Source organism: Coregonus lavaretus (genome assembly GCF_964263955.1).
Source record: "Coregonus lavaretus genome assembly, chromosome: 1".
Lineage (NCBI taxonomy): Eukaryota > Metazoa > Chordata > Actinopteri > Salmoniformes > Salmonidae > Coregonus > Coregonus lavaretus.
In genome coordinates this window covers 1444495-1465817 of record NC_139988.1, presented here as the reverse complement: position 1 = coordinate 1465817, position 21323 = coordinate 1444495, and the positions used below count along the sequence as shown (strand labels likewise).

General features: G+C 45.9%; 1 pseudogene across 1 annotated transcript in view; it reads right to left on the bottom strand.

Moving 5' to 3' along the window:
- Positions 1 to 21323, bottom strand: part of LOC311127370 — a 367179-nt pseudogene that overhangs the window by 306760 nt on the left and 39096 nt on the right. Inside the window, exons 10-13 of the transcript in view lie at positions 14570 to 14614; positions 13194 to 13247; positions 12074 to 12118; positions 6210 to 6263 (exon numbers count right to left, since the gene is read on the bottom strand). The product of the transcript in view is annotated as an uncharacterized misc_RNA (transcript). The remainder of the gene's footprint in view (positions 1 to 6209; positions 6264 to 12073; positions 12119 to 13193; positions 13248 to 14569; positions 14615 to 21323) is intronic.

Sequence of the window (21323 nt, the reverse complement as noted above, 5' to 3'; positions counted from 1 at the left end):
TCCAAATGTCCTCCTACATGTTTTAAGTCTCTGTAATCAACCTACTGTATAGATCCATCCTGGCCCAGCTTACCACATGTAAGACTTCGGTTCAAATACTATTTCAATCATACTTTATCTGGGCTTGATTGAGCTTGCTTGTCTTACTGGACCAATAGAATAGTCTCAAAACTGCAAACACCGCCCATCTGGCACTCCAGGCAGGCTAAAGAAAACTTTGAAATTATTTTAAAGATATCAAATAGTATTTGAACCCAGGTCTGCTGCCTAATGCTGTGGTGGTATGAAGCAACAAAATAGAGAGTGTAGTGGGCTGACACTGAGGACACTTCTAAATGATGTATGTTGTTGATCTTCAGAGAAAGGTCCCCTCTCTCTCTCTCTCTGCTGTCTGCTGAAGATAATGATGTCTTTAGGGAGAGAGTGGACCTTTTCCTCCCTCTTCCTCCTTCTTCCTCCCTCTTACTCCCTCTTCCTCCCTCTTCCTCCTCTTTTCCTCCCTCTTCCTCTGATTCCCTCTCTTTCGTCCTCTGTCCCGCCTCCCTCAGAGTAACCCAGTTAGAGAGAGATAAAGGGAGGGGAGAGGGAGAGAAAGAGAGGGGGACAGAGAGAGAAAGAGAGGGGGACAGAGAGAGAGGCAGAGGCTGGACCTTTTTCCTTCCTTGTCCTGCCTCCCTAAGATCAGCCCAGTAAAGACCATGATACCTCTGTCCTGCCTCCCTAAGATCAGCCCAGTAAAGACCATGATACCTCTGTCCTGCCTCCCTAAGATCAGCCCAGTAAAGACCATGATACCTCTGTCCTGCCTCCCTAAGATCAGCCCAGTAAAGACCATGATACCTCTGTCCTGCCTCCCTAAGTTCAGCCCAGTAAAGACCATGATACCTCTCTCCTGCCTCCCTAAGTTCAGCCCAGTAAAGACCATGATACCTCTTTTTTTTTTTTTACATCATTTAGCAGACGCTCTTATCCAGAGCGACTTACAGGAGCAATTAGGGTTAAGTGCCTTGCTTAAGGGCACATCGACAGATTTTTCACCTAGTCGGCTCGGGGATTAGAACCAGCGACCTTTCGGTTACTGGCACAACGCTCTTACCCACTAAGCTACCTGCCGCCCCAGCTACTGGCCACCTCTGTCCTGCCTCCCTAAGATCAGCCCAGTAAAGACCATGATACCTCTGTCCTGCCTCCCTAAGATCAGCCCAGTAAAGACCATGATACCTTTGCTCTAGCCTGACTCTAGTGCTGACTCTAATGCTGACTCTAGTGCTGACTCTAGTGCTGACTCTAGTGCTGACTCTAGTGCTGCCTCTAGCCTGACTCTAGTGCTGCCTCTAGCCTGACTCTAGCCTGACTCTAGTGCTGACTCTAGTGCTGACTCTAGTGCTGCCTCTAGCCTGACTCTAGTGCTGCCTCTAGCCTGACTCTAGTGCTGACTCTAGTGCTGACTCTAGCCTGACTCTAGTGCTGACTCTAGCCTGACTCTAGTGCTGACTCTAGTGCTGCCTCTAGCCTGACTCTAGTGCTGCCTCTAGCCTGACTCTAGCCTGACTCTAGTGCTGCCTCTAATGCTGACTCTAGTGCTGCCTCTAATGCTGACTCTAGTGCTGACTCTAGTGCTGACTCTAGTGCTGCCTCTAGCCTGACTCTAGTGCTGCCTCTAGCCTGACTCTAGTGCTGACTCTAGCCTGGCTCTAGCCTGACTCTAGCCTGACTCTAGTGCTGACTCTAGTGCTGCCTCTAGCCTGACTCTAGTGCTGCCTCTAGCCTGACTCTAGTGCTGACTCTAGCCTGACTCTAGCCTGACTCTAGCCTGGCTCTAGCCTGACTCTAGTGCTGACTCTAGTGCTGACTCTAGTGCTGACTCTAGTGCTGACTCTAGCCTGGCTCTAGCCTGACTCTAGCCTGACTCTAGTGCTGACTCTAGCCTGGCTCTAGCCTGACTCTAGTGCTGACTAGCCTGACTCTAGCCTGACTCTAGTGCTGACTCTAGTGCTGACTCTAGCCTGACTCTAGTGCTGACTCTAGCCTGACTCTAGTGCTGACTCTAGTGCTGACTCTATCCTGACTCTAGTGCTGACTCTAGCCTGACTCTATCCTGACTCTAGTGCTGACTCTAGCCTGGCTCTAGCCTGACTCTAGTGCTGACTCTAGTGCTGACTCTAGTGCTGACTCTAGTGCTGACTCTAGTGCTGACTCTAGCCTGACTCTAGCCTGACTCTAGTGCTGACTCTAATGCTGACTCTAGTGCTGACTCTAGCCTGACTCTAGTGCTGACTCTAGCCTGGCTCTAGCCTGACTTTAGTGCTGACTCTAGTGCTGACTCTAGTGCTGACTCTAGCCTGACTCTAGCCTGACTCTAGTGCTGACTCTAGCCTGGCTCTAGCCTGACTCTAGTGCTGACTCTAGTGCTGACTCTAGTGCTGACTCTAGTGCTGACTCTAGTGCTGACTCTAGCCTGACTCTAGTGCTGACTCTAGCCTGACTCTAGTGCTGACTCTAATGCTGACTCTAGTGCTGACTCTAGCCTGGCTCTAGCCTGACTCTAGTGCTGACTCTAGTGCTGACTCTAGTGCTGACTAGCCTGACTCTAGCCTGACTCTAGTGCTGACTCTAGTGCTGACTAGCCTGACTCTAGCCTGACTCTAGTGCTGACTCTAGTGCTGACTCTAGCCTGACTTTAGTCTGACTAGCCTGACTCTAGTGCTGACTCTAGCCTGACTTTAGTCTGACTAGCCTGACTCTAGTGCTGACTAGCCTGACTCTAGCCTGACTCTAGTGCTGACTCTAGTGCTGACTCTAGTGCTGACTCTAGTGCTGACTCTAGCCTGACTTTAGTCTGACTAGCCTGACTCTAGTGCTGACTCTAGCCTGACTTTAGTCTGACTAGCCTGACTCTAGTGCTGACTCTAGTGCTGACTCTAGTGCTGACTCTAGTGCTGACTCTAGTGCTGACTCTAGTGCTGACTCTAGTGCTGACTAGCCTGACTCTAGCCTGACTCTAGTGCTGACTCTAGTGCTGACTAGCCTGACTCTAGCCTGACTCTAGTGCTGACTCTAGCCTGACTCTAGTGCTGACTCTAGTGCTGACTCTAGTGCTGACTCTAGCCTGACTTTAGTCTGACTAGCCTGACTCTAGTGCTGACTCTAGCCTGACTTTAGTCTGACTAGCCTGACTCTAGTGCTGACTCTAGTGCTGACTCTAGTGCTGACTCTAGTGCTGACTCTAGTGCTGACTCTAGTGCTGACTAGCCTGACTCTAGCCTGACTCTAGCCTGACTCTAGTGCTGACTCTAGTGCTGACTAGCCTGACTCTAGCCTGACTCTAGTGCTGACTCTAGCCTGACTCTAGTGCTGACTCTAGTGCTGACTCTAGTGCTGACTCTAGCCTGACTTTAGTCTGACTAGCCTGACTCTAGTGCTGACTCTAGCCTGACTCTAGCCTGACTCTAGCCTGACTCTAGTGCTGACTCTAGCCTGGCTCTAGCCTGACTCTAGTACTGACTCTAGTGCTGACTCTAGTGCTGACTCTAGCCTGACTCTAGTGCTGACTCTAGCCTGACTCTAGTGCTGACTCTAGTGCTGACTCTAGTGCTGACTCTAGTGCTGACTCTAGCCTGACTCTAGCCTGACTCTAGCCTGACTCTAGTGCTGACTCTAGTGCTGACTCTAGTGCTGACTCTAGTGCTGACTCTAGTACTGACTCTAGTGCTGACTCTAGTGCTGACTCTAGCCTGACTCTAGTGCTGACTCTAGTGCTGACTCTAGCCTGACTTTAGTCTGACTCTAGATAGGCAGGGTTTACAGTTGGTTACATATCACCAGGCAAATTCAATACCCAGTATTTGAAATGATTTCAAGTAGTATTTGAACCCAGGTCTACTCTGCTCCGTCTCTCTCCTCTCTCAGTCTCTCCTGCAGCAGCACGGGGTGAGAACGCTGCAGGGAACTGTGTACGCCAGCCTTGCTAATTACACGCAGTGCTGTGCCTCCCTCACTCTGACAGCGCCAAAGCCACAACACACACACGCACACCCCCCCACACACACACACACACACAGCACTGTGCCTCCCTCGCTCTGACAGCGCCCAGGCCACAACACACCCACACACAGCACTGTGCCTCCCTCGCTCTGACAGCGCCCAGGCCACAACAACACAATCTGGCAGCTCCCCAGTACACACTCTACATCTACCACTTCAGCTAGCAAACAAACAGATGGGGAGGGGGAGGGAGAGAGAGAGAGAGAGAGAGAGAGAGAGAGAGAGAGAGAGAGAGAGAGAGAGAGAGAGAGAGAGAGAGAGAGAGAGAGAGAGAGAGAGAGAGAGAGAGAGAGAGAGAGAGAGAGAGAGAGAGAGAGAGAGAGAGAGAGAGAGAGAGAGAGAGAGAGAGAGAGAGAGAGAGAGAGAGAGAGAGAGAGAGATAAAGAGGTAAGGGGAGGGGGAGGGGAGGGGAGGGGAGGGGAGAAGGGAGGGGAGAGCAAGGGAGATGGTGGGAGAGGGAGGTGGGGAGGGAGAAGGGGGGATAGAGAGAGAGAGAGAGAGAGAGCGAGAGAAAGAGTAGCAGGGGAATTTCTCAAGGCAGCAGACTAATTATGTTTACTTACTTGCTGTCTGAACCCCAAATGGCACCCTATTCACTTTATTGTGCAGTTCTTTTGACCAGGACTCAAAGGGCTCTGGTCTAAAGTAGTGCACTACATAGGGAATAGGGTCCCATTCAGGGCGCACCCACTGCCTCTTTCTAACTAGAGTGGCTGCCTGGCTGGCAGTAATGGCGCTTACTTTAGACAAGAGAGGTGAAGTTTGTCATGTGTGGAGAGACTAAGAGATACACTGTTAGAGTTATATTAAGGGGTTTGGCTTGTCTGTTGTGGTTCTGTCCCAAACGGCACTCTATTCCCCATATAGTGCACTACTTTTGACTAGAGCCCTATGGGCCCTGGTCAACCTTACTGGCCCTGTTCAAAAGTAGTGCACTACATAGGGAATAGGTTTCCATTTGGTATGCGATTTGTGTTATGTGAGTGAGAACTGCCTTCAAAGCTGCATTGGAACCAGATCCCGTTAGGGTAACGGAGATATCTAGAGTTGCCAGGCCCAACGAATACCACGGAGGTTACTGCAGAAAATGCTTTTTGCAAAGTTTCCATTGGCTCAGCGATTCACCGCCATTGCTGAAGATCGCCCTAGCCTTAGGTTGCAAAGCTGATCCTGGTGAGAAAGTCTATAGGAAAACCACCTGATCATCAGTATTCAGATGTAGAGTTACCATTTAGCAAAAAGCTTTTATCCAAAGCGATTTACAGTCATTACCTGCATACATATTTCGCATGGGTGGCCCCGGGAATCAAACCCACAATCCTGGAGTTGCAAGCACCATGCTCTACCAACTGAGCTACAGACACCACATCTAAATGCAGCAAGGCTGACCACACTGAGACAGTCTAGATGGAAATGTCCTAATTGACACTTGATCACCGACTGTAAGTGTAAATATCAGATTTAAAGTAGAGCAACACTCTAGCACAGAAGCGTACCTAATTGCAAAGGCTATATTTCAAACTTCAACACATAAAAACAACAGATCCTATGATATAAAGCTGCAGTCATATTCTTAACATAGCCACCAGACATGTTTTTTTCTCTGTCACCTTATACGTCTATGACTGTACAACATGAGGACATATACATGTGGAACGTGGATTGCCTTGGGCACGGTTACATGGGTGTAGTCTTCCACTGAGCCAGGCCCCGTAGTTAGTTCTTGTATCAGAAAAACGATACTCGCTCACATGGCAGTCATGCACACAAGACATTCTGTCTTCTCAGGTGTCCCCTTTACCCTTAAATATCACACGCTAGCTTTAAATAAATACTAGAACCTAATATTAGCACGGACGGGGAGGGGACAGGGATGGGACGGAGGGGGCAGGCAAGAGAATGTTCTAAAAACAAGTAAATAGGCCAAACTAAATTAACCTGGTTGAGCGCCTTCCAACACCCCTCCAACCTAAATTAACATGCACATTTATTTAGGCCACTGACTGTGTTTATTATTAACGATGCACGTGAATAAACAGTGTACGATAGTAAAATAGCAAAGATACCGCCTTACATTTATTTAGGGCAACTGACCATGTTTATAATGTTTTTATAATTAATGATGCATGTGAATAAACAGAATGGGATTAAAAATAGTATCTTACATTTATTCCAGGTTTTCCTTCCTCACCAGGCTCCCCAGCTGATCCCTTTCCCCCCTGCAGACGAAAGAGAGCGTTATAAGAGCCAGTTCAATCTTAGGTCCTACAGAAGCACTACATCACTTCAGTGTATTATCTGAACAGATTTGCAGTAACAACATGTTTTTTTTTTAAAAGGTCTGAAGTGTCCTCAGGACACTGTTCCAAGGTGAACCTTTGTGGTTTATCCAATCATTGATTCTCTTACTGCCAGGGCCTCTCACAAGGGACACTGGTCACAAGCATCATGACAAATGTCAACTTCATCTATAAACACAATTGATGTCCACCAAACCCAAACCCAAACCCTATCTAAATCCTAATCCCTATCCTGAAAGATGAGACCTGATATGACCTGTCTGTCTTCATATTGTAGCAAAAGCCTCATCTTCAGTGGTGTATTTATGTAAGTGATATGCTCTCTATAGAGACATTCAACTAAACAGTGCTACAGTTCACAGAACAACCAAGGACTCATTGACAGTCTGATTACTGAAACACATCTCCCAGTCCTCTGCTCTCTGGTTCACTCCCAAGTATATTAAATAACCCACTCTTAGGCAACAGGCTAAAACAAATTCAGAAATGATCCTGTTTTCATTTGTTTGCATTAGATATCTCTCTGAATGTGGAGTCCTCGTTGTAAACAAAATAGGGCTAAGTCGACATTATAAATAAATGATGGGGCCAGGGGTGTGTGTGTGTGTGACAATGAAGTGTTTCTGATGGACCTAATTATCTGACAGTGCACACCCTTGTTTCACGTCGTGATTGTAATTGATTTATGTGTTCATCATTGGTGTATGCACGTATGTGTGTGTGTGTGTGTGTGTGTGTGTGTGTGTGTGTGTGTGTGTGTGTGTGTGTGTGTGTGTGTGTGTTCAGGTTGATAGAGAAGACACTATTACACAGCTGCATAACTAAATCATGTCATTAACCAGGAAGAAGCGTGCAGCAGTGTTATGATAAACCTCTCTCTTGGCAGTCACCATTGTTTGAAATACATTCGGTATAGACAATGACATCCAAATGTTGGCTGAATAAACAGGCATCGTCATAATGGTCCATTTCCACCTGTTTCATAAAAATCTCAACAACTTTATATGGACAATAAACTTTATTACTTGAAACAAACATGTTGGTAATATGCCTATTCAGTCAAGAAGGGGGGCATACCAACCAAAATTATCCAGCTGGTTAATTAACAGTGTAACACTTGCCAATAAATGCGGGTATGATGCATTATAATGTTGAAAATGACGTACTATAAGCCTCATAATAAGTTATAAAGCATTATAGCTGCAGGCTTTAAGCAAGATGTTACCGTTACTTTTCCACTCTGCATACTAAACATTTAATCTATTCTGTTTTGAGAGAGTCCAATAATTCCAGTACTCTGTCTGACGGCTCAGTTTAAAGGAAGGTTTCCTGGACACAGATCAAGCCTAGTCCTGGACTAAACAGCTGTTTCAATGGAGAATCTCCACGAGGACTAGGCTGTGTCTGTGTCCGGGAAACCAACCTTATGAGGACTAGGCTGTGTCTGTGTCCGGGAAACCAACCTTATGAGGACTAGGCTGTGTCTGTGCCCGGGAAACCAACCCTATGAGGACTAGTCTGTGTCCGGGAAACCAACCCTATGAGGAGTAGGCTGTGTCTGTGTCCGGGAAACCAACCCTATGAGGACTAGGCTGTATCCGGGAAACCAACCCTATGAGGACTAGGCTGTGACCTTGTCTGGGAAACCAACGCTATGAGGACTAGTCTGTGTCTGTGTCCGGGAAACCAACCCTATGAGGACTAGGCTGTGTCTGTGTCCGGGAAACCAACCGTATGAGGACTAGGCTGTATCCGGGAAACCAACCCTATGAGGACTAGGCTGTGTCTGTGTCTGGGAAACCAACCCTATGAGGACTAGGCTGTGTCTGTGTCCGGGAAACCAACCCTATGAGGACTAGGCTGTGTCTGTGTCTGGGAAACCAACCCTATGAGGACTAGGTTGCATCCGGGAAACCAACACTATGAGGACTAGGCTGTGACTGTGTCCGGAAAACCAACCCTATGAGGACTAAGCTGTATCTGTGTCCGGGAAACCAACCCTATGAGGACTAGGCTGTGACTGTGTCTGGGAAGCCAACCCTATGAGGACTAGGCTGTGTCTGTGTCCGGGAAACTCTGTTTTGAAAGTGGCTATGGAGGGCTTATGAAGCAGTTATGTATGCTCTACGAAGCCTATATAAGCTGTAACATTCTCCGCTACATCCAGATGTTTACAAACTAGCTACAGTATGTAGGGCTTATAAAGACCCTATGAGTGCTCAATAAAGCCTTTATAAGTTGTTTATTTAGCAACTTGTTTATTCATAGGACTGTTCATCTCAGTGTAATCTCAACAGCCGTAACAGTGTCTGTTTAGTTTAGTGTCTGCTCTGTTTCCCTGGTAGTATTGCTATTCAGTAGTAGTCCCTGTATGTTGAACTGAGCAGGCAGCCTAGTCCCTGTATGTTGAACTGAGCAGGCAGCCTAGTCCCTGTATGTTGAACTGAACAGGCAGCTTAGTCCCTGTTTGTTGAACTGAGCAGGCAGCTTAGTCCCTATATGTTGAACTGAGCAGGCAGCCTAGTCCCTGTATGTTGAACTGAGCAGGCAGCCTAGTCCCTGTATGTTGAGCTGAGCAGGCAGCCTAGTCCCTGTATGTTGAACTGAGCAGGCAGCCTTGTCCCTGTATGTTGTACTGAGCAGGCAGCCTAGTCCCTGTATGTTGAACTGAGCAGGCAGCTTAGTCCCTGTATGTTGAACTGAGCAGGCAGCTTAGTCCCTGTATGTTGTACTGAGCAGGCAGCCTAGTCCCTGTATGTTGTACTGAGCAGGCAGCTTAGTCCCTGTATGTTGAACTGAGCAGGCAGCCTTGTCCCTGTATGTTGTACTGAGCAGGCAGCTTAGTCCTTGTATGTTGAACTGAGCAGGCAGCCTTGTCCCTGTATGTTGTACTGAACATGCAGCCTAGTCCCTGTATGTTGTACTGAGCAGGCAGCTTAGTCCCTGTATGTTGTACTGAGCAGGCAGCCTAGTCCCTGTATATTGTACTGAGCAGGCAGCCTAGCCCCTGTATGTTGTACTGAGCAGGCAGCCTAGTCCCTGTATGTTGTACTGAGCAGGCAGCCTAGTCCCTGTATGTTGTACTGAGCAGGCAGCTTAGTCCCTGTATGTTGTACTGAGCAGGCAGCCTAGTCCCTGTATGTTGTACTGAGCAGGCAGCTTAGTCCCTGTATGTTGTACTGAGCAGGCAGCTTAGTCCCTGTATGTTGTACTGAGCAGGCAGCTTAGTCCCTGTATGTTGTACTGAGCAGGCAGCTTAGTCCCTGTATGTTGTACTGAGCAGGCAGCTTAGTCCCTGTATGTTGTACTGAGCAGGCAGCCTAGTCCCTGTATGTTGTACTGAGCAGGCAGCCTAGTCCCTATATGTTGTACTGAGCAGGCAGCCTAGTCCCTGTATGTTGTACTGAGCTGGCCAGTCAGTGTATTGTACACTGTGCCAGAGGGACATATTTCTCCCACAGTCCATTGGCTTAGTCAGAGAGGATATGGTGATGAAAAGAGTCTCTTTCATTATGCCATTTAAACTGTCCATCTGCTCAGCCCATCACCTAGTGGAGCCACACCGCCATTACCAAGGAACTAATTATGCAAAAGCCACAAAATACAGACCATTTCCCTGAAAGCATAGCTTTGTTGAATGCATGCTGTTTTCCTGTAGGTTCATAGACTACTGAAGTGCCTTACAATATTTCTTCTAAACACATCCAGCCTTTCGCCCAATGGAAACACCACCATTATGAAATAACAAATTATGCAAACGCTACACAATTCTAGCCTGGTCCCAGATCTGTTTGTGCTGTAGCAAACTCCTCTGGGACCAGGCTAGCAAAATGCAGCATTCCTGAGTATTTCCCTGAACCCTTGCATGAATGCATGTGTAAAGGACGTCACGCTGCTTGCTTAGAGAGTACCACTTCCTCCTGATTCGGCTCACACCGATGCTTGAACCCAGAACCTCTGCCTCGCTAGCACACGTGACTGCCCTCATGAAGCGTCTTACCAGTCGGTGCCAAACGAAAAGCTACCTATTCGCTGACGCCAAGTGGGGACAGTCCAGGCTGAGGAGTAAGTTTCACACATCACCATGTGCTACACATGCTGTAGTTAAGTGCTGTACCTCATCCATTCTAAACCATATCCTTTTAGAAAAGTTACATGACTACCGACCCGTAGCACTCACGTCTGTAGCCATGAAGTGCTTTGAAAGGCTGGTCATGGCTCACATCAACGCCCATTATCCCAGAAACCCTAGACCCACTCCAATTTGCATACCGCCCCAACAGATCCACAGATGATGCAATCTCTATTGCACTCCACACTGCCCTTTCCCACCTGGACAAGAGGAACACCTACGTGAGAATGCTATTCATTGACTACAGCTCAGCGTTCAACACCATAGTGCCCTCAAAGCTCATCACGAAGCTAAGGACCCTGGGACTAAACACCTCCCTCTGCAAATGGATCCTGGACTTCCTGACGGGCCGCCCCCAGGTGGTAAGGGTAGGTAACAACACATCTGCCACGTTGATCCTCAACACGGGGGCCCCTCAGGGGTGCGTGCTCAGTCCCCTCCTTTACTCCCTGTTCACCCATGACTGCATGGCAAGGAACGACTCCAACACCATCATTAAGTTTGCCGACGACACAACAGTGGTAGGCCTGATCACCGAAAACGATGAGACAGCCTAAAGGGAGGAGGTCAGAGACCTGGCCGTGTGGTGCCAGGATAACAACCTCTCCCTCAATGTGATCAAGACAAAGGAGATGATTGTGGACTACAGGAAAAAAAAGAGGACTGAGCACGCCCCCATTCTCATCGACAGGGCTGTAGTGGAACAGGTTGAGAGCTTCAAGTTCCTTGGTGTCCACATCACCAACAAACTACCATGGTCCAAACACACCAAGACAGTCGTGAGGAGGGCACGACAAAGCCTATTCCCCCTCAGGAGACTGAAAAGATTTGGCATGGGTCCTCAGATCTTCAAAAAGTTCTACAGCTGCACCATTGAGAGCATCCTGACTGGTTGCATCACCGCCTGGGGTGGCAACTGCTCGGCCTCCGACCGCAAGGCACTAAAGAGGGTAGTGCGTACGGCCCAGTACATCACTGGGGCCAAGCTTCCTGCCATCCAGGACCTCTATACCAGGCAGTATCAGAGGAAGGCCCTAAAAATTATCAAAGACTCCAGCCACCCTAGTCATAGACTGTTCTCTCTGCTACCGCACGGCAAGCGGTACCTGAGCACAAAGTCTAGGTCCAAAAGACTTCTTAACAGCTTCTACCCCCAAGCCATAAGACTCCTGAACATCTAATCATGGCTACCTGGACAATTTGCATTGCCCCCCCAGATAATCATAGCATACACTACGCATGTAGCTTCATGGTTGCATGTAAAATATTAATAGTTTTTGTGTTAGTCTTGAGATTACAGAGGAACAGGCCTTGGGTAATGAAATAATGGAGATCCTTCAGAGATGCATTAGAAAACCTGTGCTAGAAAATCCTTTAAAATAAAAAAATTATTTAACAATAGAAGACCTATGCTACATATGAATGACTATGTATCCACTGCAGTGGGACGTTGCCCGCTTGGAATATCAATAACTATATATCCACTGCAGTGGGACGTCGAACGCTTGGATGAACTGCTGTTTATACATGACAGAGAGTGAAACCAGATCTATTTCATGTAATATGTGTGTGTGCGCTTGTGTGTGTGTGTACTTACCATTGCTGCATCGATCCCTTTAGACCCGTTTGATCCTGCCTCCCCCTGAAATTACAAGGTTGAAACTTGAAATGCGAAATAACAAACCTTGAAGGTCTACTCTTCACGAGGAGAAATATCTTCATAGTTTCAATGAGGTCTGTGCCATAGGGATCAGTGCAGCACTGAATGGGCCTTCGTTCACACATCAGCAATGGTTAGCTCCTTGAGGCAACTTCAAAACTCCCAAAATGGAATTGCACATCACTTCAGGTTATAAAGAATAAGATTCCCATACACCTTTCTGTAAATACATGTACATACTCCATCCTGTCCAATATCTAATGCATAAGTAATAGCCACAACTCTATGACTAATGTATATTTACATACACAGAAATATTTCTCTGGGTAAGTGCATGATATTCACTTCTATTTACAAGATGAAAAAGCTAATCCCTTGTTAATCTACCCTTCCACTGTATTGAAGCAGTTCTGAGAGGTACATGAGACATTGAATCAGAGGGTATACTACACTGTAACTACATGAGGAGAATACATAGAAGATGTCTTATCTCCCTCCTAAGGACTATGGCTCTGTGTGTAAATCCTGTAGGTTTTAACTCCAACCCTGTTCCTGGAGAGCTACCCTCCTGTAGGTTTTAACTCCAACCCTGTTCCTGGAGAGCTACCCTCCTGTAGGTTTTAACTCCAACCCTGTTCCTGCAGAGCTACCCTCCTGTAGGTTTTAACTCCAACCCTGTTCCTGCAGAGCTACCCTCCTGTAGGTTTTAACTCCAACCCTGTTCCTGGAGAGCTACCCTCCTGTAGGTTTTAACTCCAACCCTATTCCTGGAGAGCTACCCTCCTGTAGGTTTTAACTCCAACCCTGTTCCTGGAGAGCTACCCTCCTGTAGGTTTTAACTCCAACCCTGTTCCAGCAGAGCTACCCTCCTGTAGGTTTTAACTCCAACCCTGTTCCTGGAGAGCTACCCTCCTGTAGGTTTTAACTCCAACCCTGTTCCTGGAGAGCTACCCTCCTGTAGGTTTTAACTCCAACCCTGTTCCTGCAGAGCTACCCTCCTGTAGGTTTTAACTCCAACCCTGTTCCTGGAGAGCTACCCTCCTGTAGTCTGACTCACCTTCTGTCCAGGAAGACCATCCAGACCTGGGAAGCCAGAAATACCCTGGTCGCCCTAAGAGAGAAACAGAACACAAGCATTATTAGGATTAAGCACATATGCATGCACACGCACACAAGTGCACACACACACACAGTAAAAGACACCTCTAAAACAGCAAAACAGGACTCTGCGGTAGCTAATACAGTTTGGATGGAAACCACACAGACCACATAGGCAGAGTAGGCCAAGTCACACCACCATCAATCTCAATATGAATGTTATGACACTTGATATAGACTTTGCATGTCATGTGCAGTGTTGTGTAACGCAGACCAGCTTTAGCCAATTCTCAAACCTCATCAAGTAAAGGAAAATGTTGGGGTGGGCCGCGCCTTTTCATAGGCTAATATGTCCTTGTGTGGTGTGTGTATGTGTGGTGTGTGGTGTGTGGTGGGTGGTGTGTATGTGTGTGTGTGTGTGCTAGTTTAACATCCTCCATGAAATTACGTCCAAGATTAACACCATCCTCCATGTGGCAGTTATGAATATATTTATTATTGACGTGTGAGAGAGGGTGTGTGACTGTGTGTGTGTGTGTGTTACTGTGTATGTGTATGTGTGTGTGTGTGAGAGAGAGAGAGAGAGAGATAAAGAGATAAAGAGAGAGAGAAAGAGAGAGAGAGAGAGAGAGAGAGAGAGAGAGAGAGAGAGAGAGAGAGAGAGAGAGAGAGAGAGAGAGAGAAATAAAGAGAGAGCGAGAGAGAGAGAGAGAGATAAAGAGAGAGAGAGAGAGAGATAAAGAGAGAACGAGAGAGAGAGAGAGAGAGAGAGAGAGAGAGAGAGAGAGAGAGAGAGAGAGAGAGAGAGAGAGAGAGAGAGAGAGAGAGAGAGAGAGAGACAATGGAGACAAATGGACAGCTTCTACACTGGGAGAGGACCCATCTCTCTGTCATTCAGCTTCTACACTGGGAGAGGACCCATCTCTCTGTCATTCAGCTTCTACACTGGGAGAGGACCCATCTCTCTGTCATTCAGCTTCTACACTGGGAGAGGACCCATCTCTCTGTCATTCAGCTTCTACACTGGGAGAGGACCCATCTCTCTGTCATTCCGCTTCTACACTGGGAGAGGAGTTAGTACTCTGTAATTCAGGTTCTTCAACTTCCTCAACTTCTAAGGGCCCTAGAGGAGGGTTTGGAGGGTGATGATGCTTTAAAGTGGTCCTGGAGAACTAAAGGTGCTAGACCATGTTCAGACCCAGCTGACCGGGCACTCTCTGACTCTCTGTTATGTTTAAAGAGTTTCTCATGTTCAAACAGATATGTAAGTGGTGAAATATCTCATATACAGTATATTGTATAAATATTAAATATTTCCATTGTAACATACTGTACCTTCTGGCCTGGGTTTCCAGGGAACCCGTCTCTCCCGGTCTCTCCCTGTAAAGGAAGACATGAAACAGTCAGTAGCTGCTGGTCCCTTATTGGTCATTTAGTTAGTGACTGGTCTCTTATTGGCTGTACAGTCAGTGACTGGTCTCTTATTGGCTGTACAGTCAGTGACTGCTTGTCTTATTGGCTGTACGGTCAGTGGCTGGTCTCTTATTGGCTGTACGGTCAGTGGCTGGTCTCTTATTGGCTGTACAGTCAGCGGCTGATCTCTTATTGGCTGTACGGTCAGTGGCTGATCTCTTATTGGCTGTACAGTCAGAGGCTGGTCTCTTATTGGCTGTACAGTCAGAGGCTGGTCTCTTATTGGCTGTACAGTCAGAGGCTGATCTCTTATTGGCTGTACAGTCAGTGGATGATCTCTTATTGGCTGTACAGTCAGTGGCTGGTATCTTATTGGCTGTACAGTCAGTGGCTGGTCTTTTAGTAGCAGCTTGTCTCTCCAGCAAACAATTATTGTTTACGTCTACATTCCCAGAACGTAAGTACGGTTAAAATGGCAAATTTTCTAAAAGTTCCCTGAACGCGTCACAGACATTTCCTTAATGAATGTTTGGTTAACTGTGCAGCCAAGGAATGGTGGTATGATTGGGACAACATGAATAGGCCTTGATTAATCTTAATTTGCAGCAATAGTTCCCTAATTGGACTAATTATTGTCATAGTGATACAGCATAGCACCCTGCATCCCACTGCTGGCTTGCCTCTGAAGCTAAGCTGGGTTGGTCCTGGTCAGTCCCTGGATGGGAGACCAGATGCTGCTGGATGTGGTGTTGGAGGGCCAGTAGGAGGCAGTCTTTCCTCTGTTCTAAAATAATAATAATATCCCAAAGCCCCAGGGCAGTGATTGGGGACATTGCCCTGTGTAGGGTGTTGTCTTTCGGATGGGATGTTAAACAGGTGTCCTGACTCTCTGTGGTCACTAAAGATCCCATGGCACTTATCGTAAGAGTAGGAGTGTTAACCCTGGTGTCCTGGCTAAATTCCCAATCTGGCCACCTAATCATCCCCAGCTTCCAATTGGCTCATTCATCCCCCTTCCTCTCCCCTGTAACTATTCCCCAGGTCGTTGCTGTAAATGAGAATGTGTTCTCAGTCAACTTACCTGGTAAAATAAATATATGTTTATTATATTATATTTGTTTGACATAGAACTACAATGGTTAAATGTCACTATTTTTGACATATTCTAATGAGACCATGTTGAATCAGCCAGCAGAAATGTTGTTTCCCCTCGTCAAACAAGGCCCTAACACAGTGGTTACTGTGGATCTGGGACTTGTAGCTTGCCAATTATCGGGTAATACAATCCACCTCTCTCTCGGCAGCTGTTGTAGCGCTGTGTTAAATACAACAGGCTTAGAACAGCTGTAAGGGAAGCATGATGAGACCCTAGCTTAGCTCAGTGAACTGCTGGACCTCCTAAATCCTCTGGCTAATGTGTGAATAAGACACTACCGGCCACTGACTGTAGCCTTCATTAGTATAAGGACATGCCCAGGGCCTTAATGGTTATAAGAACCTTTGGAGAAAATATCCCAATAATGTTAGTTTTTTACATTTTTCAAGCTAGAATCCTTAATTGCTACATCCATTTTTGTACTTATAAATTAATGATAGATTCTAGAAGAATATAATTTATAAATTAATCATACTTTATACACCCATAGTTTCTAGAAGAACATAACTTATAAATTAATGATACTGTATATACCCAAAGATTCTACAGCACCGCAGATATTGAGATGAGCGAGATGCAAGACTTCTCTCTCACACAGTCACACACAGTATCTGCGCATGGGTTTGCTTCACTCTTTGCAGCATGGTAGCCAGGGCGCCAAAACAGCGGAGAAGTTGAGCCTTGCGCTTTCATCGTTTTGCAGCCTATGGAATCTATAGAATGACCAGTGATGTAGGAGTTACACAGTAGCCTATGAAATCTATAGGATCACCAGTGATATAGGGGATAGACAGTAGCCTATGGAATATATAGGATCACCAGTGATGTAGGAGATAGACAGTAGCCTATGGAATATATAGGATCACCAGTGATGTAGGAGATAGACAGTAGCCTATGGAATATATAGGATCACCAGTGATGTAGGAGATAGACAGTAGCCTATGGAATATATAGGATCACCAGTGATGTAGGAGATAGACAGTAGCCTATGGAATCTATAGGAGATAGTCCCCTATAGTCTACTGGTATATGAATGTTCAACATCCCTTTAGACCAAGCGGAGTCGCCCCAGTAACACTCTGTATTGTGTCCTGTATGAACTACAGGTATGTATAACTGATGTTGGGGATAGATAATAACCTATCGATATTATGTTCTACCTGAACATTAATAGCACCCACCTGGTGTCTCAGATCTAAATCAGTCCCTGATTAGGGTTAGCAGTGGAACTGGCTTCAAGGTATAGGTTTGAAATTGAGGAGCCTATAGGAATGTTTGTCATCCCTTTAGAACAAGTGGACTGTTACCCAGAGAATGAAACCCCAGTCTGCAGCAGAATCACAGGGCTTAAGGTTACCCTGTTACCCAGAGAATGAAACCCCAGTCTGCAGCAGAATCACAGGGCTTAAGGTTACCCTGTTACCCAGAGAATGAAACCCCAGTCTGCAGCAGAATCACAGGGCTTAAGGTTACCCTGTTACCCAGAGAATGAAAGCCCAGTCTGCAGCAGAATCACAGGGCTAAAGGTTACCCTGTTACCCAGAGAATGAAACCCCAGTCTGCAGCAGAATCACAGGGCTAAAGGTTACCCTGGTGCCTGTAACTCTACTTCTACCCCCTGTGTGAACTGAAACATTGTCCTGTGGCTTTCTTCCTTCCCCTCTGACTGTCTGTTTTCTGCCATGTCAAGGAGGGGCAGGTCATCAATCAGATGTCTTTCACACACACACACACACACTCTCACACACACAAACACAAACACAAACACTCACGCTCACGCGCACACACACACGCACGCACGCACCCACACACACACACACACGCACACACACACACACACACACAAACAAACACACAAATACAGACACAGACACTCACACGCACGCACACACACACACACACAAACAAACACACAAATACAGACACAGACACTCACACGCACGCACGCACACACACACACAAACAAACACACAAATACAGACACAGACACTCACACGCACGCACACACACAAACACACAAACACATACACACAAATATACACACAGACACTCACACGCAAACACACACACACACAAACACACACAAACAAACACATAAACACACACACAAACACATAAACACACACAAACAAACACACAAACACAAATACAGACACAGACACTCACATACACACACACACACACACACACACACACACACACACACACACACACACACACACACACACACACACACACACAAACACTCACACGTCCCCCTCTAAGTGACAACATGAGAGTTCTACTCTGTTAAATCCATTAGAGATCATTACAGACCAATTATGACGCTCTTCAGCAGTGTAATTAATATATGCTGGTGCTCCAACGTGCATAATTGGGCTTATCTCTAACTAGCTGTCTGTTTGCTGTGTGATCATGTATTGGCAGTGGTGGCAGTGGTTTTCACCATCTACAAAACATGACATGGAAAGCAAAGCTAGATTCAGCGGTGAAGGTTGCAGACAAGTCCTAGAACAGCAGAGTATCACGTTACTCAGAACCCACGCTGTTCTCAGGGAAGGTCTGCCAGTTTTGACTAGCAGAAGTGACTTTTCATAACAGGTTAGGAGAATTAGGTTAAGGTTAGGAAAAGGGTTAGGGTTAGGATTAGGTAAAATGCTAGAATTGTCCCCGACGCAACTCGAACACATCTAGCTACAACCAGGTCTGCCCTGAGAACACCCTCCATTTCCACTAATGTGATTAGAACAAAACTGTATGTCTGACAATGTTTACTGTCTGACAATGTGTTGGCAGTGGTGGCAGGGGTTTTCCTGTATCTACAATATGAAACGTCTAATATCTAATATTAGTAGAAGCTTTTATGCAAAGCGACTTGGAGTCATGCGTGCATGCATTTTACGTACGGGTGGTTCCAGGAATCAAACCCACTATCCTGGCGTTGCATGCTCTATCAACTGAGCTAAAGAGGACCAGAGCTAACGTGATGAAGGTTGTAGACAGACAGACAGACACCAAAGCTGTTTGGTTGACTGGATAGAACCCAGCTGTTTGGTTGACTGGATAGAACCCAGCTGTTTGGTTGACTGGATTGAACCCATGCTGTTAAACAGCAGAGGGTCTGAACTCCTACTGATACATGATGTATCCACTTCAAATGTGCAACGCGTGTCTTGATTTGTACAGCTAAGTTGTCGCTAAACTTTTATGAACGTTTGACGCTCGTTATTAGCATCTGAAAGAGAACGCTGGCTGTTGCTTTGACCTATATTTCCTAGTGTGCGAGGCGAGCAGCACAATATGAATGGAGAAAGAGAGACATTTCTCTTTGGTAGTAAAACCATAAACCCTATTAACAGAGTGTGTTTTTTAATGCCTTAACGGATTTTGTGGGACTCCTGCTGAGTTTATGTGGCGTCATTACTCCTCGGAAGAAAACCTTAGAATACCACTGACTGTAAGCCAACTGGATATCAAACACATTTCATACCCACTTTCATCAAGGACATCATTTTATTTTCCTTCATTCATCCATCCTTAATATGATTTTTACTACCGACCGTGGCACTAAGTTACAGTAGCTTTTCACTTCAATAAATGCATAAAATTCACTGAGTCGCATGCTTAATTCCCATGGGAAGTCCACTTCTAAGAATGACTTTTAACCGACAGTCAACTCTTTCAGGTTTTACAGTATTACCTTAACGGAGCGTTAAGCAGTAGAGAGACATAGCCTACACTTCTTGCAGCCTCCAGCTGTACATGAACATACAATAAATCAGTGCTAGAGGACAGAAATACAGTGCCTTGCAAAAGTTTACATCCCCCTTGGTGTTTTTCCTATTTTGTTGCATTACAACCTGTAATTTAAATTGATTTTTATTTGGATTTCGTGTAATGGACATACACAAAATAGTACAAATTGGTGAAGTGAAATGAAAAAAATAACTTAATTCAAAAAATGTATTCACCCCCTTTGCTATGAAGCCCCTAAATAAGATCTGGTGCAACCAATTACCTTCAGAAGTCACAGAATTAGTTAAATAAAGTCCACCTGTGTGCAATCTTAGTGTCACATGATCTCAGTAAATATACACCTGTTCTGAAAGGCCCCAGAGTCTGCACCACTAAGCAAGGGGCACCACCAAACAAGCGAAACCATGAAGACCAAGGAGCTCTCCAAACAGGTCAGGGACAAAGTTGTGGAGAAGTACAGATCAGGGTTGGGTTATAAAAAACTATCTGAAACTTTGAACATCCCACGGAGCACCATTAAATCCATTATTAAATAATAGAAGAAAAAAATAAACAAACACGTTTGGTGTTCGCCAAAAGGCATGTGGGAGACTCCCCAAACATATGGAAGAAGTTACTCTGGTCAGATGAGACTAAAATTGAGCTTTTGGCCATCAAGGAAAACGCTATGTCTGGCGCAAACCCAACACCTCTCATCACCCCGAGAACACCATCCCCACAGTGAAGCATGGTGGTGGCAGCATCATGTGGTGGGGATGTTTTTCATTAGCAGGGACTGGAAAACTGGTTAGAATTGAAGGTATGATGGATGGCGCTAAATACAGGGAAACTCTCTAGGGAAACCTGTTTCAGTCTTCCAGAGATTTGAGACTGGGACGGAGGTTCACCTTCCAGCAGGACAATGACCCTAAGTATACTGCTAAAGCAACACTTGAGTGGTTTAAGGGGAAACATTTAAATGTCTTGGAATGGCCTAGTCAAAGCCCAGACCTCAATTCAATTGAGAATCTGTGATATGACTTGAAGATTGCTGTACACCAGTGGAACCCATCCAACTTGAAGGAGCTGGCGAAAATTTTTGCCTTGAAGAATGGGCGAAAATCTCAGTGGCTAGATTTGCCAAATTTTAAAGAGACATACCCCAAGAGACTTGCAGCTGTAATTGTTGCAAAAGGTGGCTCTACAATGTATTGACTCTTGGGGGGGGGGTGAATAGTTATGCACGCTGAAGTCTTCAGTTTTTTTGTCTTATTTCTTGTTTGTTTCACAATAAAAAATATTTTGCATCTTCAAAGTGGTAGGCATGTTGCGTAAATCAAATGATACAAACCCCAAAAAAATCCATTTTAATTCCAGGTTGTAAGGCAACAAAATAGTACAAAATGTCAAGGGGGGTGAATACCTTCACAAGCCACTGTAGCAGAATGATTACTTTTTATAGAAAAAGGGGACAGAAAATATCATCAACCTTATAACCGTTTAATGAACCCCTTATGTAGTTATTGGCAATTTAGCTTGGCTTTGACAGAGATTAATACAGAAGCTCCAATACTATTTAGACTTTGGAGCGTTCAAACATAATCATAATGAGAACTGTGTGTTAATTATTATGACCTTACAAGGAAAGCTTCGGGGGGAAATTGGGGATTACTTTGTGGTTGTGTTACTTCAAGAAAAGAGAAAGTATTAATCCAGCACTGCGGTGAAAGTTGGATGGAGGATCCTAATCCCGTTCACAGGGATTAAACAGCTGTGGCTATCCAG